Consider the following 10,925-nt stretch of genomic DNA (forward strand, 5'->3'; position numbering starts at 1 on the left):
GTCATAATCGGGTTAGCAAAAGTGACCCGTAACTTGCCCAATTAAGAAAAAAAAAATTTTAACCCGCCCAAACCGAAACGGTATTTTTTTTTTTGGCGGGTTGGTCGGGTCAACCCGCCCAAACAAAAATGGTATTTTTTTTTAACATTTTTGTAATTTTTTTTCTTTTAAATACTAGTACTAATAGTGTGAAATTTATATTTTTAAACTTAACAAAACTTAATTAATTTATATATTTATTTGAATATATTAAAAATAATAAATTCTTAATAGGGCGGGTTGGGTTATATTGGGCGGGTTGATAATTATTTTCAACCCGCCCAATGTAACAATTGGGCGGTTTAAATTTTGGTCGGTTTATTCGGATTGCGTTTTTTGGCGGTTTTTTCGGGTTGGTTTGGGCGGTTTATTCAAGTTGGGCGGGTTGTAAAATTTTTTGCACAGCCCTAGTGCCTAGTAAGCATGTTATTTTTTTATCTATCTATAACTCACTATCATCACTCACTCTTTTATGCCCGTATGACTCTTTTCTTTTTTTTGTGAACATGCTTGCGGGTGGTGTTGTTTCATTGGGAGTTTGCACAAAATGATTACTATTTGTTTCATTTCATTTTTTTTTCCATTGTGTTTGGTTTTTGATAATTTCCTTCATTTTTTTTCATTCCCCCGTATCAGTGTATTGAATGTGTTCTTGAATGTTGCTCATCCAGGCTACAAATAAGGACATAATATAGCTTATTGCTCTAGAGTTTCTTTGCTCCTTTTATTTAATTTTGTTTTAGTTTTTTATAATAATTTTTGCATATGTATATTGATTCTATGCATGTTATTTATCATTTTGTCCATTAATCTTGGATATCATGTATAGAACCATCAAGTATTATTCAGCTTAGTTTATGTTCATTAATGTAGCCCCATATATGGCAACTAGTTACCTATAAAATGCTATCAACTTATCCTTATGGCAACCAGTTACCCATAATATAAATATATGGTTACCCCTAAGAAGGTAAAAGCTTATTCTCATTGTAACCAATTGCCAATAATATTGGTTACCCCAAAGATCGTAACATTTTACCCAATAGAAACATCCATATTTGAATATATGTATATATGTGTGTGTGAAAGGTAATCTATTAGGTAACCAGTTACCCATAATATAGGTAATGGTTATCCCAAAGGTGGTGGCGTTTTACCCAATGGACACATCCATATTTGAAAAATATAAATATAAATATGTGAAGGTATTCTATAGGTAACTAGTTACTCATAATATAGGTAACTGGTTACCCAAAGATGGTAAATGTTTACCCAATGGAAACATCCATACCATCAGCCAAAATCATTTTGACAAAAAAGAGTAGTTAGGTTTTTCAAACATAGTGTTAGTTTTCAGTCTAATAAGAGTAGCAACTTGTGTTACTTTACATATGATATATTTGCGAAGAAGAAGATGATGAAAGCTGCCTAAGTTACCTGTTGACAAAATGAAGAGAAATCCAATTGTGCCATTCCTTTCAAACATTATTCTATGTTTTTTTCTTCTTGCTCTTGCTGGAGGTCTGTTTCCCTCTCTATCCAACTAGACATAGTCAAAAGTTGTGAGTATTATGACATATAACCATACGTGCATGTTTCTTTTTTATTTTTCTTTTAAAACTTTGCCAATAACATCTTATATTCCCTTTTCTATATTTCACCTCATGGTGAGTATATTTAATTTCTTGCCATAACTTCTACTAATATTAATATATATATATATATATATGTGTGCATGTGATGGTCATACTACTACAAAAATGGCTTTCTAAGACCATTTAGAAGAGATATTAAATATTTTTCATAATCCATAAAAATGATTATGAAAAGTTATTTTACGTCCCTTTTAAAAAGTCGTGAAAAGTGGTCCACGTGGGGACAACTATTCATGACCATTTTAACAAGTCATTAAAGTGTCATGGGACAACATTTCATGTCCCTTTAAAAGGGACGTGAATTGTTTGTATTTTTATTTTTTTACATATTTCAATTGGGACGTGAATCATATATATATATTGCTATTTAAATGATCTAATATATATTTTAATTAATATAATTATATAATTTCTGAAATTAAAATTTTGCATTATATATGAAATAGTATACAATATTTGTTAGAAATAAAAAAAATAAAAAAAAATCATTCAAAAAAAAAAAAAAACTAGTACAAGCAATGACTTTGAACTAATGGTAGCATATCTCGTGCCCATTCTTGTTTCATCTCATCAAGTTGTTCTTCGGTATATCTGCGTTTGTTGAGCTACAAAAAATAAAATGAAAATATATTAATGAAATTAATTATTAATTAATATTAATTTTATAGTTTTAATATAATTATAATCTTTGAACATGTACTTACCCTATTCAAATAACTTTTACAGTTTGGAGCTTGAATCAAATCATTCATCATCCTCATTATGAAGAATCCACATTGCCATTTGTTGTGGACACTAATAATAATAAAAAATTAAATGAGTTAATTAAATAATTTCATAAAATTTAAAAATTTAAACTATTGAAATTGAAATTAATGTTTCAAGTACATACTTTAGGTTGTCGAATAGGTTGTTTAGGTGTGACTTGTAAGTTCTTAGATCTTAAGTAGTGATCATAAGTGTTGACCCACGATTTGGCCAACTGACACGGAGTCAAAATATGAATGATATGGACAAATATAAAGAGAATAATATAATGACGAAAGTAAAGAAAACACAACAATTTATAGTGGTTCGGCCCCAGGATCTGGTAATGACCTACGTCCACTTAGAATTATATTGATATGAAATCAGAAGTGTGATCAGAGAACTTGGGTTCAATGAGTTTCAGCACTTCACTTAAAGCAATACAAGTTTTCTAGGAGAAATTCTATCTCTCTCTATGATTTTTTAGTCAAAAGAAAAGTCCCCTCCCCTTGAGCTATATCTTGCTATTTATAGGCTCATGGAGGGTTACAGAATATTGTTGCAGATATTATCCCCTGAATAGTGGGATATTCGGAAGATTGCATGAGATAAATTCGGGATTCACAAAGATCTTCTCACAAATGTTGCTTTGCCAGTGGGACCACCGACCAGTCTGGTCGTGGCAAAGGTAGGCTTGTCATGCTTCTGGTGTGTCTCCTGGTCGATACTCTAGCAGATGCTTCCAGGTATCAGCCACGTATCAAGAAATTATTCGCCACGTCACCAATGCTAATTTACCTGATAACATTTTCCCCCCAAAGTTTATTTACTACGAACAGTGAATAAACTTTGAACGTATGACTCTTCGGTAACCCCTCCTAACGTGTCAGGACCCTTCGTATGTTCTTGAAAAAAACAAACCACTCCTGTCTAATCATGGCTTTTCAGTTCCCCAGGAACACTTTTGACGGCCATCACGTTTCCCCATACTTCGAAAAGGGAAAATTAATGATCACGCCTTTTGAATATCAGAGACAAACTTATATAAGATCACCAGAGCCATTTCTTTCCTTTTCTCGCATGCCACTATTCTGCCGAAAACCCTAAAAACCAGAGCTTTACCTTCTCCGGCGAACGTTCTCTTGCGCTTTCAAGGTTCAGACGGTGGGTTCCTTGACTCCCGAAGCTCTCACTTCCACCTTCACGACCATTTTCCCTGGTAAGTTTCTTGAAAACTCATGCTTCTAATTTCTCGTGGTGCATGCTTTTTGATGGCGTACTGTTTGAGTCTCTTGGCCTCTGGTTTTTTAAGCGCCCGTAGATAGAATATTTTTGTAGGCAGAGTAGGCTTATGAGTTGGTTTAAAACCCAAGATCAGTGCTTTTTAGGACGTAAAATCGAAGTAGCATTTTGACTTTTAAGCCAGTTGAAAATAATTTTTCTTGCCCTAAGGGGAGTCGAAAAAGCTTTTCAGGAAAACCCTTCACTTTCACCCTCTGATCCGCTTTTTAAACTGTTTGCACAGAAAGACTTAGTTTCTTGCTAGAATGTTGTTGTATAAAGGCTTAGCTTTTATACTCGACCAGCGTTATTCTAAAAGCCTTCTAGACTCTTCTGACCTCACCTCCCCATTCTTCTGTTTGCAGATTTTAATGCCAGATTTGTGTGGAGGTGAGAGACCCATCGACGACGACCTTCTCGCCCAGCTGCTCGAGGGAGAAGAACAACCAACCGATCGCATTCACCAGATAACTTTCTCACGAGCCTCTTCCAGACCACATCCTTCTTTTCCAATGGCCCGTTCAAAGTCTTCTGGCAAGAAAAGGCCCGAATCTGAGAGTAACCCTACTTGTCCTGCCCAGCCTGGCTTGCAGGCGGGGGCTCCCTCGACCAGTGGTCGAGAGAATTTTGTTCCTGACCCTAATATCCAAACTAGGGCTCGTCCTCGTCATAGGAATCCGCCTGATGTCGAGTGGTACACTCCCCCGGCCAGTTCGATGACCCCTCGGATGGTCGCCAATTGCTTCAGAAAATTCCCCCTTACGGGGGTAACCATTACACGTCCTACTGCGGACCAGAGGGCTAACCGTCCAGGAGGAGCGCACAGCTCCTGGTCCCGGTATCACATTGAAGCGGGGGCTTATCTCCCTCTTCATCCTTTCTTTGTAGGGGTGGCCAATTATTTCGGCGTCGCCCCCTTCCAAATAACCCCCAACGGATATAGGATGTTGGCTGCACTCTATGTCCTATACAAACTTAACAAGTGGCCAGAACCTTCACCTCATGAGGTCAACTACCTCTTCGACCTCAAGTCCAATCCTCAGCACAACGGGACGGGCTTTTTTCACTTTTGTCACCAGGAAACCGGCCGGACGTTCCTGAGTGGTACTACTCATGTCTCGAACGTGGGGCATTATAATAAGGAGTACTTCTTTACTCCGAACATAGCCAGTAACAACTTGGCCTTCGCGAGAGGAGGTAAGAGCTTGCTTTTCGCTGGTCGATACTTTTCCCCAGAGTATATTCTTTCATTTTTTTCTCAATTTTGACCTATTTTTCAGGCCCCTGGTTACGTCCGACTCCAACACCAGACATGGTGTTGAGGTCCAATGCTCTGGCCAGGATGTCTGACGCAACGAAAAGCGTCAAGGCCCTGATCATTGAAAAGAACTTGAGGTCGTCTGGCCTCCTGGCTCCTCGCCATGAAAATAGAGGGTCCGTGGTGGACGAAGCCACTGCCGAGGGGGTTCCCGAGCAGCAACCTCCTGTGCCTTCTCCCAGGAGGAGGCCAACAGGAGTTTCGATCAGGGAACCCACGGGTAGCCAGTCTGCCAAAAGGCCTTCTGCTCCCCAAGGCAAGGGGAAAGAAAAGGCCACAGAGCCTGTTGTTGACTTGGGAGAGTTCTCTGATGACAATGGTAACTTTATTTCGCTTTTAAATGGTTTGCCAATTCCCTGTCATATGTTTGACGGGGACGGTAACTTTACATATGCTCCAAATTTAGGGCCAGACTTCTTCATGCCAGAAAATGAGTTTATGATTAATAGAGTCAATAATGTAACGACCATTAGTTGTAGCTTGGGTATTTACTTTGCTATCTTCTTTCTGTTGTATTACTTACTTTCACCTTTCTCTTTCCTTATTAGCCCCTTGCGTTTACCTTCATGCAGATATGTCGACTCCCAACATCTTCGACATGTACCAGGTCGAGGAAGAAGAAGAAGTCCCCCAACTCTCTCGGAGATCGAGAAAGAGGGCTGGTGAATCCAGTCGGGGCCCTTCGGCCAAAAAGAGTCGACCAGAAGACCTTCCTCAGGGCACACTAACTGGGCAAAATCCTGTGCCAACTGGGCGAACTCCTACTCCTCCTCCTGCTCCTTCTGAACAGCAAAATACTCCTGTTCGGCTCAATCCTTCAGCTGCGCCTGCTAGGGAGCATCTTTCTCGTGAAGAGGTCCATGGGGCTAGACTCGTGAGCCGTGCCATCAGATCTGCCAAGGATCGTCTTGACCGCATAGGCAAAGGCGAGCAAATTGGGACCGCCATGCTCCAAGCTGAAGAGTTACCGGTCGACCAGATCCTGAACAGGGCTCTGAACGAGATCTCCAGCATAAGTGTTTCTTTATTCTTCAAGTCTTGTAGTTTTTTAAACCTTGTGATAAGTCCTAACTCCTTTTTCTTTGTGCACAGGCCTTGCTTTCTGCCACTACTGCTCGTACCCGAGCTCAGGTTCTTGTCGAGCAGGTCGAGGCAAAAGCTATCGAGAAATATCAGGTGAAGGCAGCCGAGGAGCTTTCGGCTGCTGAGGCCAGGCATGCTACGGAGTTGGAAGCAATGGTCCGAGAGAGGGATGCAGCGGTGACCAAACTGTCCGCGGCCGAAGCTGCAAAAGATGCAGCGGTTAAGCTGAGGGAAGAGTACCGGTCGTACAACAAAACTCATCTCCGCGAAATCAAGCATCTGGAGGGGGTAGTCAAGACTAAGGATGATACTATTGCCACTCTTGAGGGCAAGGTGCAGCAGTTGGAGCTTGACAACTCCAAGAATCTGGAAAAGTACAAAAGGACCACACTCCGATGTTTCTATAACTTCTGGAAACACAATCAGGGTGCTGACTTTAGCTACCTTTCAGAGGAAGTCAGAGCTGCGGAGTTGGCCCGGTGCGCTGCTCAACTGGCTGAAGAGGAGGCAAGAGCTGTGACTCCTGCAACCCCAAGCGTCGTTGGTTTGGAAGAAGAAACCATCGAGGAAGTGACTGACCAGGATGCTGCCCAAGACCCTCCTGCCCCCCAGGCCTCTTAACTTTTATTAACTATTTTTCTTTCTTTTTGAACATACGACCCACGGGTCGTGATGTAAAGACACTAGTTTCTTTTTAAACTTTGCTGCACGGGCAGTAAATCTTTTTTATTTGAACAGTTACATCCAAGCAGCAATGCTTGCGGTGTAAAAGCTTAACTCTTGGTGCTATAATATTTTTACTTATTATAACATTTGTCCATATGACCGAACTTAGCATAGTACTTTGCCATGATTTATCAAACACAAACTTTGAAAAATAGACTAAGTACTGTAGCATGCTTTCACTCATTTTGTTCATGTGTTTACATACCTTGAGAGTATGCTTTGCTATCGATGTGCCTTATATGCCCCCCAAGTGATCGAGGAGCTTTAGGTCCTTGGTCACTTGCCTTGACCATGGCCTGTTCGAACATTCCTGTTCGTGCGGAAAAAATGATACTTGTGATACAGCAAAACAACACACGTAATGAACAAATACTTGCAAATGTAAATTCACAACAGGTTGGCAAGAATGACTGGCTGAGCACAGTCCCTTATAATCTCGTATTAAAAATGGACTAACATGTCTTTACGAGTGATTCTGAAACAGAATCTTACATATACGAGCAGTTAACCATACATCGTGGCTAACCCTCTTTGCAAAACTTGTAAGAATTAATAGAAAAATCTAAACAAGCCAGTCCTTTAAGAAGGGCTGTTTATTGATAGTACTTGCGCAGGTGTTCTCCATTCCAATAGCGCGGAACGAGATCTCCGTTTAAGCGTGCAAGTTTGTAGGTGCCTGGGTGAAGGACTTCTTCAATCTGGTAAGCTCCTTCCCAGTTAGGTTCGAGCACGCCAGCAGTGGGGTCGCGGGTATTTAAGAAAACTCGTCGTAGCACCAAATCTCCGACGTTGAATTTTCTTTCTTTAACTTTGGAGTTAAAGTACCGGGCGACTTTTTGCTGGTAAGCAGCAACTCGGAGTTGAGATTTTTCTCTTATCTCATCGATCGAGTCTAAGGACTCCATCATCAATTGGCTGTTAGCGTCCTGGTCGTAAGTCAAACGCCGATGTGAGGGGGGATCTAGCTCGACAGGTAACATTGCCTCATATCCGTAGGCTAGAGAAAATGGGGTATGCCCCGTCGCTGTTCGATGAGATGTTCTATACGACCAGAGGACTTCAGGTAGCTGTTCTGGCCACGCTCCCTTAGCTTCTTCAAGCCTTTTCTTCAGGGTGTCCTTGAGGGTTTTGTTTACAGCTTCGACTTGCCCATTTGCTTGGGGGTGCGCGACTGAAGAAAAACTCTTAATAAATCCGTGCCTCTCGCAGAAATCGGTGAACAGGTCGCTGTCAAATTGGGTCCCGTTGTCTGATACTATCTTTCTGGGCAAACCATACCGGCATACAATGTTCTTGATGACAAAGTCGAGAACTTTCTTGGTCGTGATAGTTGCGAGTGGTTCAGCTTCTACCCATTTTGTGAAGTAATCGACTGCTACAACTGCGTACTTTACTCCTCCTTTTCCTGTTGGAAGTGACCCAATCAAGTCTATTCCCCATATTGCGAAAGGCCACGGGCTCTGCATCTGCTTTAGCTCGTTTGGAGCTGCTCGTGGGATTTTGGAGAACCTTTGACATTTATCACATTTTCGTACGTACTCCATTGAATCCTCGTTCATTGTTGGCCAGAAATAGCCCTGTCTAAGCACTTTCTTCGCCAAGCTCTGCCCCCCAGCGTGATCTCCGCAGAAGCCTTCATGCACCTCTTTCATGAGTTCCTTAGCTTTTTCTGATGTAATGCACCTGAGCAGTGGCATTAAATATCCTCTTCGGTACATAACACCGTCGAGCATTATGTATCTAGCAGCCCGCCTTTGCAGAGTTCTGGCCTTGTTTCTATCTGCTGGTAATGTCCCATTTGTCAGATACTCCAGATAAGGAGCCATCCATGTATCTTCTGTACGAATTTCCATGTTGGCTTCGACCACATCAATGCTTGGTTTACTTAATCTTTCTACTGGGACTATGTTCAAGGTGTCAGCATCTTTAGCACTTGCAAGTTTGGCCAAGGTGTCTGCATTCGAATTTTGGTCTCGCGGGATCTGCTGGAGGGTGTACTTTGTAAACTGGGCTAGCAAATCTTTCGTTTTGTTAAGGTAGGCCATCATCTTCAATCCTCGCGCTTGATATTCTCCCAGGACCTGATTCACGACCAGCTGAGAGTCGCTGTAAATATTGAGCGGTTTTATACTCATATCCCTGGCCATTCTTAGTCCAGCGAGGAGCGCTTCGTATTCTGCTTCATTGTTTGACGCTGCAAAGTCAAACCTCATTGCGCAGTGAAATCGATGCCCTTCGTGCGTTATCAATATCACTCCCGCTCCAGCGTGGGATTCATTGGATGATCCATCCGTGAATAGCTTCCACGAAGGAGTCTCGTCTTGAGGCATGGGCGCGTCAGGTTGTTTGCGCAGCTCACTGTTGGGGAGTTCGGTGAACTCCGCAATAAAATCGGCCAAGGCTTGCCCTTTTATTGCTACTCGCGGTGAATAAGTTACATCGAACTGTCCTAATTCGACCGCCCATTTTAACAGTCGTCCAGCCGCCTCAGGTTTTTGGAGGACTTGCCGAAGGGGCTGGTCGGTCAGAACTGTGATAGGATGGGCTTGAAAGTATGGACGCAACTTTCTGGAGGCTAGAATCAGGCAGTATGCTAATCTTTCGATCGGTGGATATTTCAATTCTGCACCGATGAGCCTTTTGCTGACGTAATAAACAGCTTTCTGTACGCTTTCTTCCTCCCGTATTAGTACCGCACTAGCAGCAACTTCGGTAATCGCCAAATAAATATACAAAGTCTCTCCTTCGATTGGTTTTGATAGGATGGGAGGTTGCGACATATGAGTCTTTAAGGTCTGGAATGCTTGCTCGCAGTCTTCCGTCCATTCAAACTTCTTATTTCCCCTGAGTAGATTGAAGAATGGAACGCACTTGTCAGTTGATTTTGAGATGAATCTACTCAGGGCAGCGATCCTTCCGGTCAGGCTTTGTACATCCTTGATTTTCTTCGGCGACTTCATGTCGATCAGGGCTTTTATCTTGTCGGGGTTGGCCTCGATTCCTCTTGAATTTACTATAAACCCCAAAAACTTCCCTGATCCGACTCCAAAGGAACATTTGAGGGGGTTTAATTTCATCTGATACTTGTTCAACACGTCAAAGCATTTATGCAAATCCCTCACATGTCCTTCTGCCCTTTTGGACTTTACGAGCATGTCATCCACATATACCTCCATGCTTATCCCAATTAGCTCTTTGAACATGTGGTTGACCAGTCGTTGGTAAGTCGCACCTGCGTTTTTCAGTCCGAAGGGCATTACTTTGTAACAATACAATCCCGTATCGGTCCGAAAGCTGGTGTGATCCTCGTCAGGGGGATGCATGCTGATTTGGTTGTAACCTGAATACGCATCCATGAACGAGAGGATATCATGTCCTGCAGTTGCATCGACTAGCTGGTCGATCCTCGGGAGTGGGAAGCAATATTTTGGGCAGGCTTTATTGAGGTCTGTAAAATCCACACAGGTCCGCCACTTGCCGTTAGGCTTGGGGACCAGCACCGGATTTGAGACCCATGACGGATAAAACGCTACTCTGATGAACCCGTTTTCTTTAAGTCTTTTGACTTCTTCTTTTAAGGCCTTTGATCTATCTTTATCGAGCAGCCTTCTTTTCTGTTGCACCGGTGGAAAGGCTTTGTTTATGTTCAGGACATGGCTGATTACTGCAGGGTCTATCCCAACCATGTCTTTATGCGACCAGGCGAAAACTTCCTGGTTCTCTTGCAAGAATCTCACCAGTGCCTGTTTTGTGGCGGGTTCTAAGTTCTTCCCAACCCTTACGACTCTGGTTGGGTCTTTTTCATCGAGTTGGACCTCTTCCAGGTCCTCGATGGGTCCTATATTTTCTTCAAAATCCCCAAAGCGAGGATCCAAATCTATATCCTCACTTTGGGCAACACCCTATTTGGTGACTTTACCACCTGATTGGGTTTGTCTATCTTCTGTCATCTGCAATCGTTCTGGGGTAGCGCTCCTCGATGCTCCACTTTTTGCTTTTGTGATCGAGGCGTTATAGCACTCCCGGGCTTCCCTTTGGTTTCCCAAAACGCATCCTACCCCTGTGTCCGTTGGGAA

The sequence above is a fragment of the Humulus lupulus genome, chromosome 8, assembly GCF_963169125.1.
Source record: "Humulus lupulus chromosome 8, drHumLupu1.1, whole genome shotgun sequence".
Taxonomy (NCBI): Eukaryota; Viridiplantae; Streptophyta; class Magnoliopsida; order Rosales; family Cannabaceae; genus Humulus; species Humulus lupulus.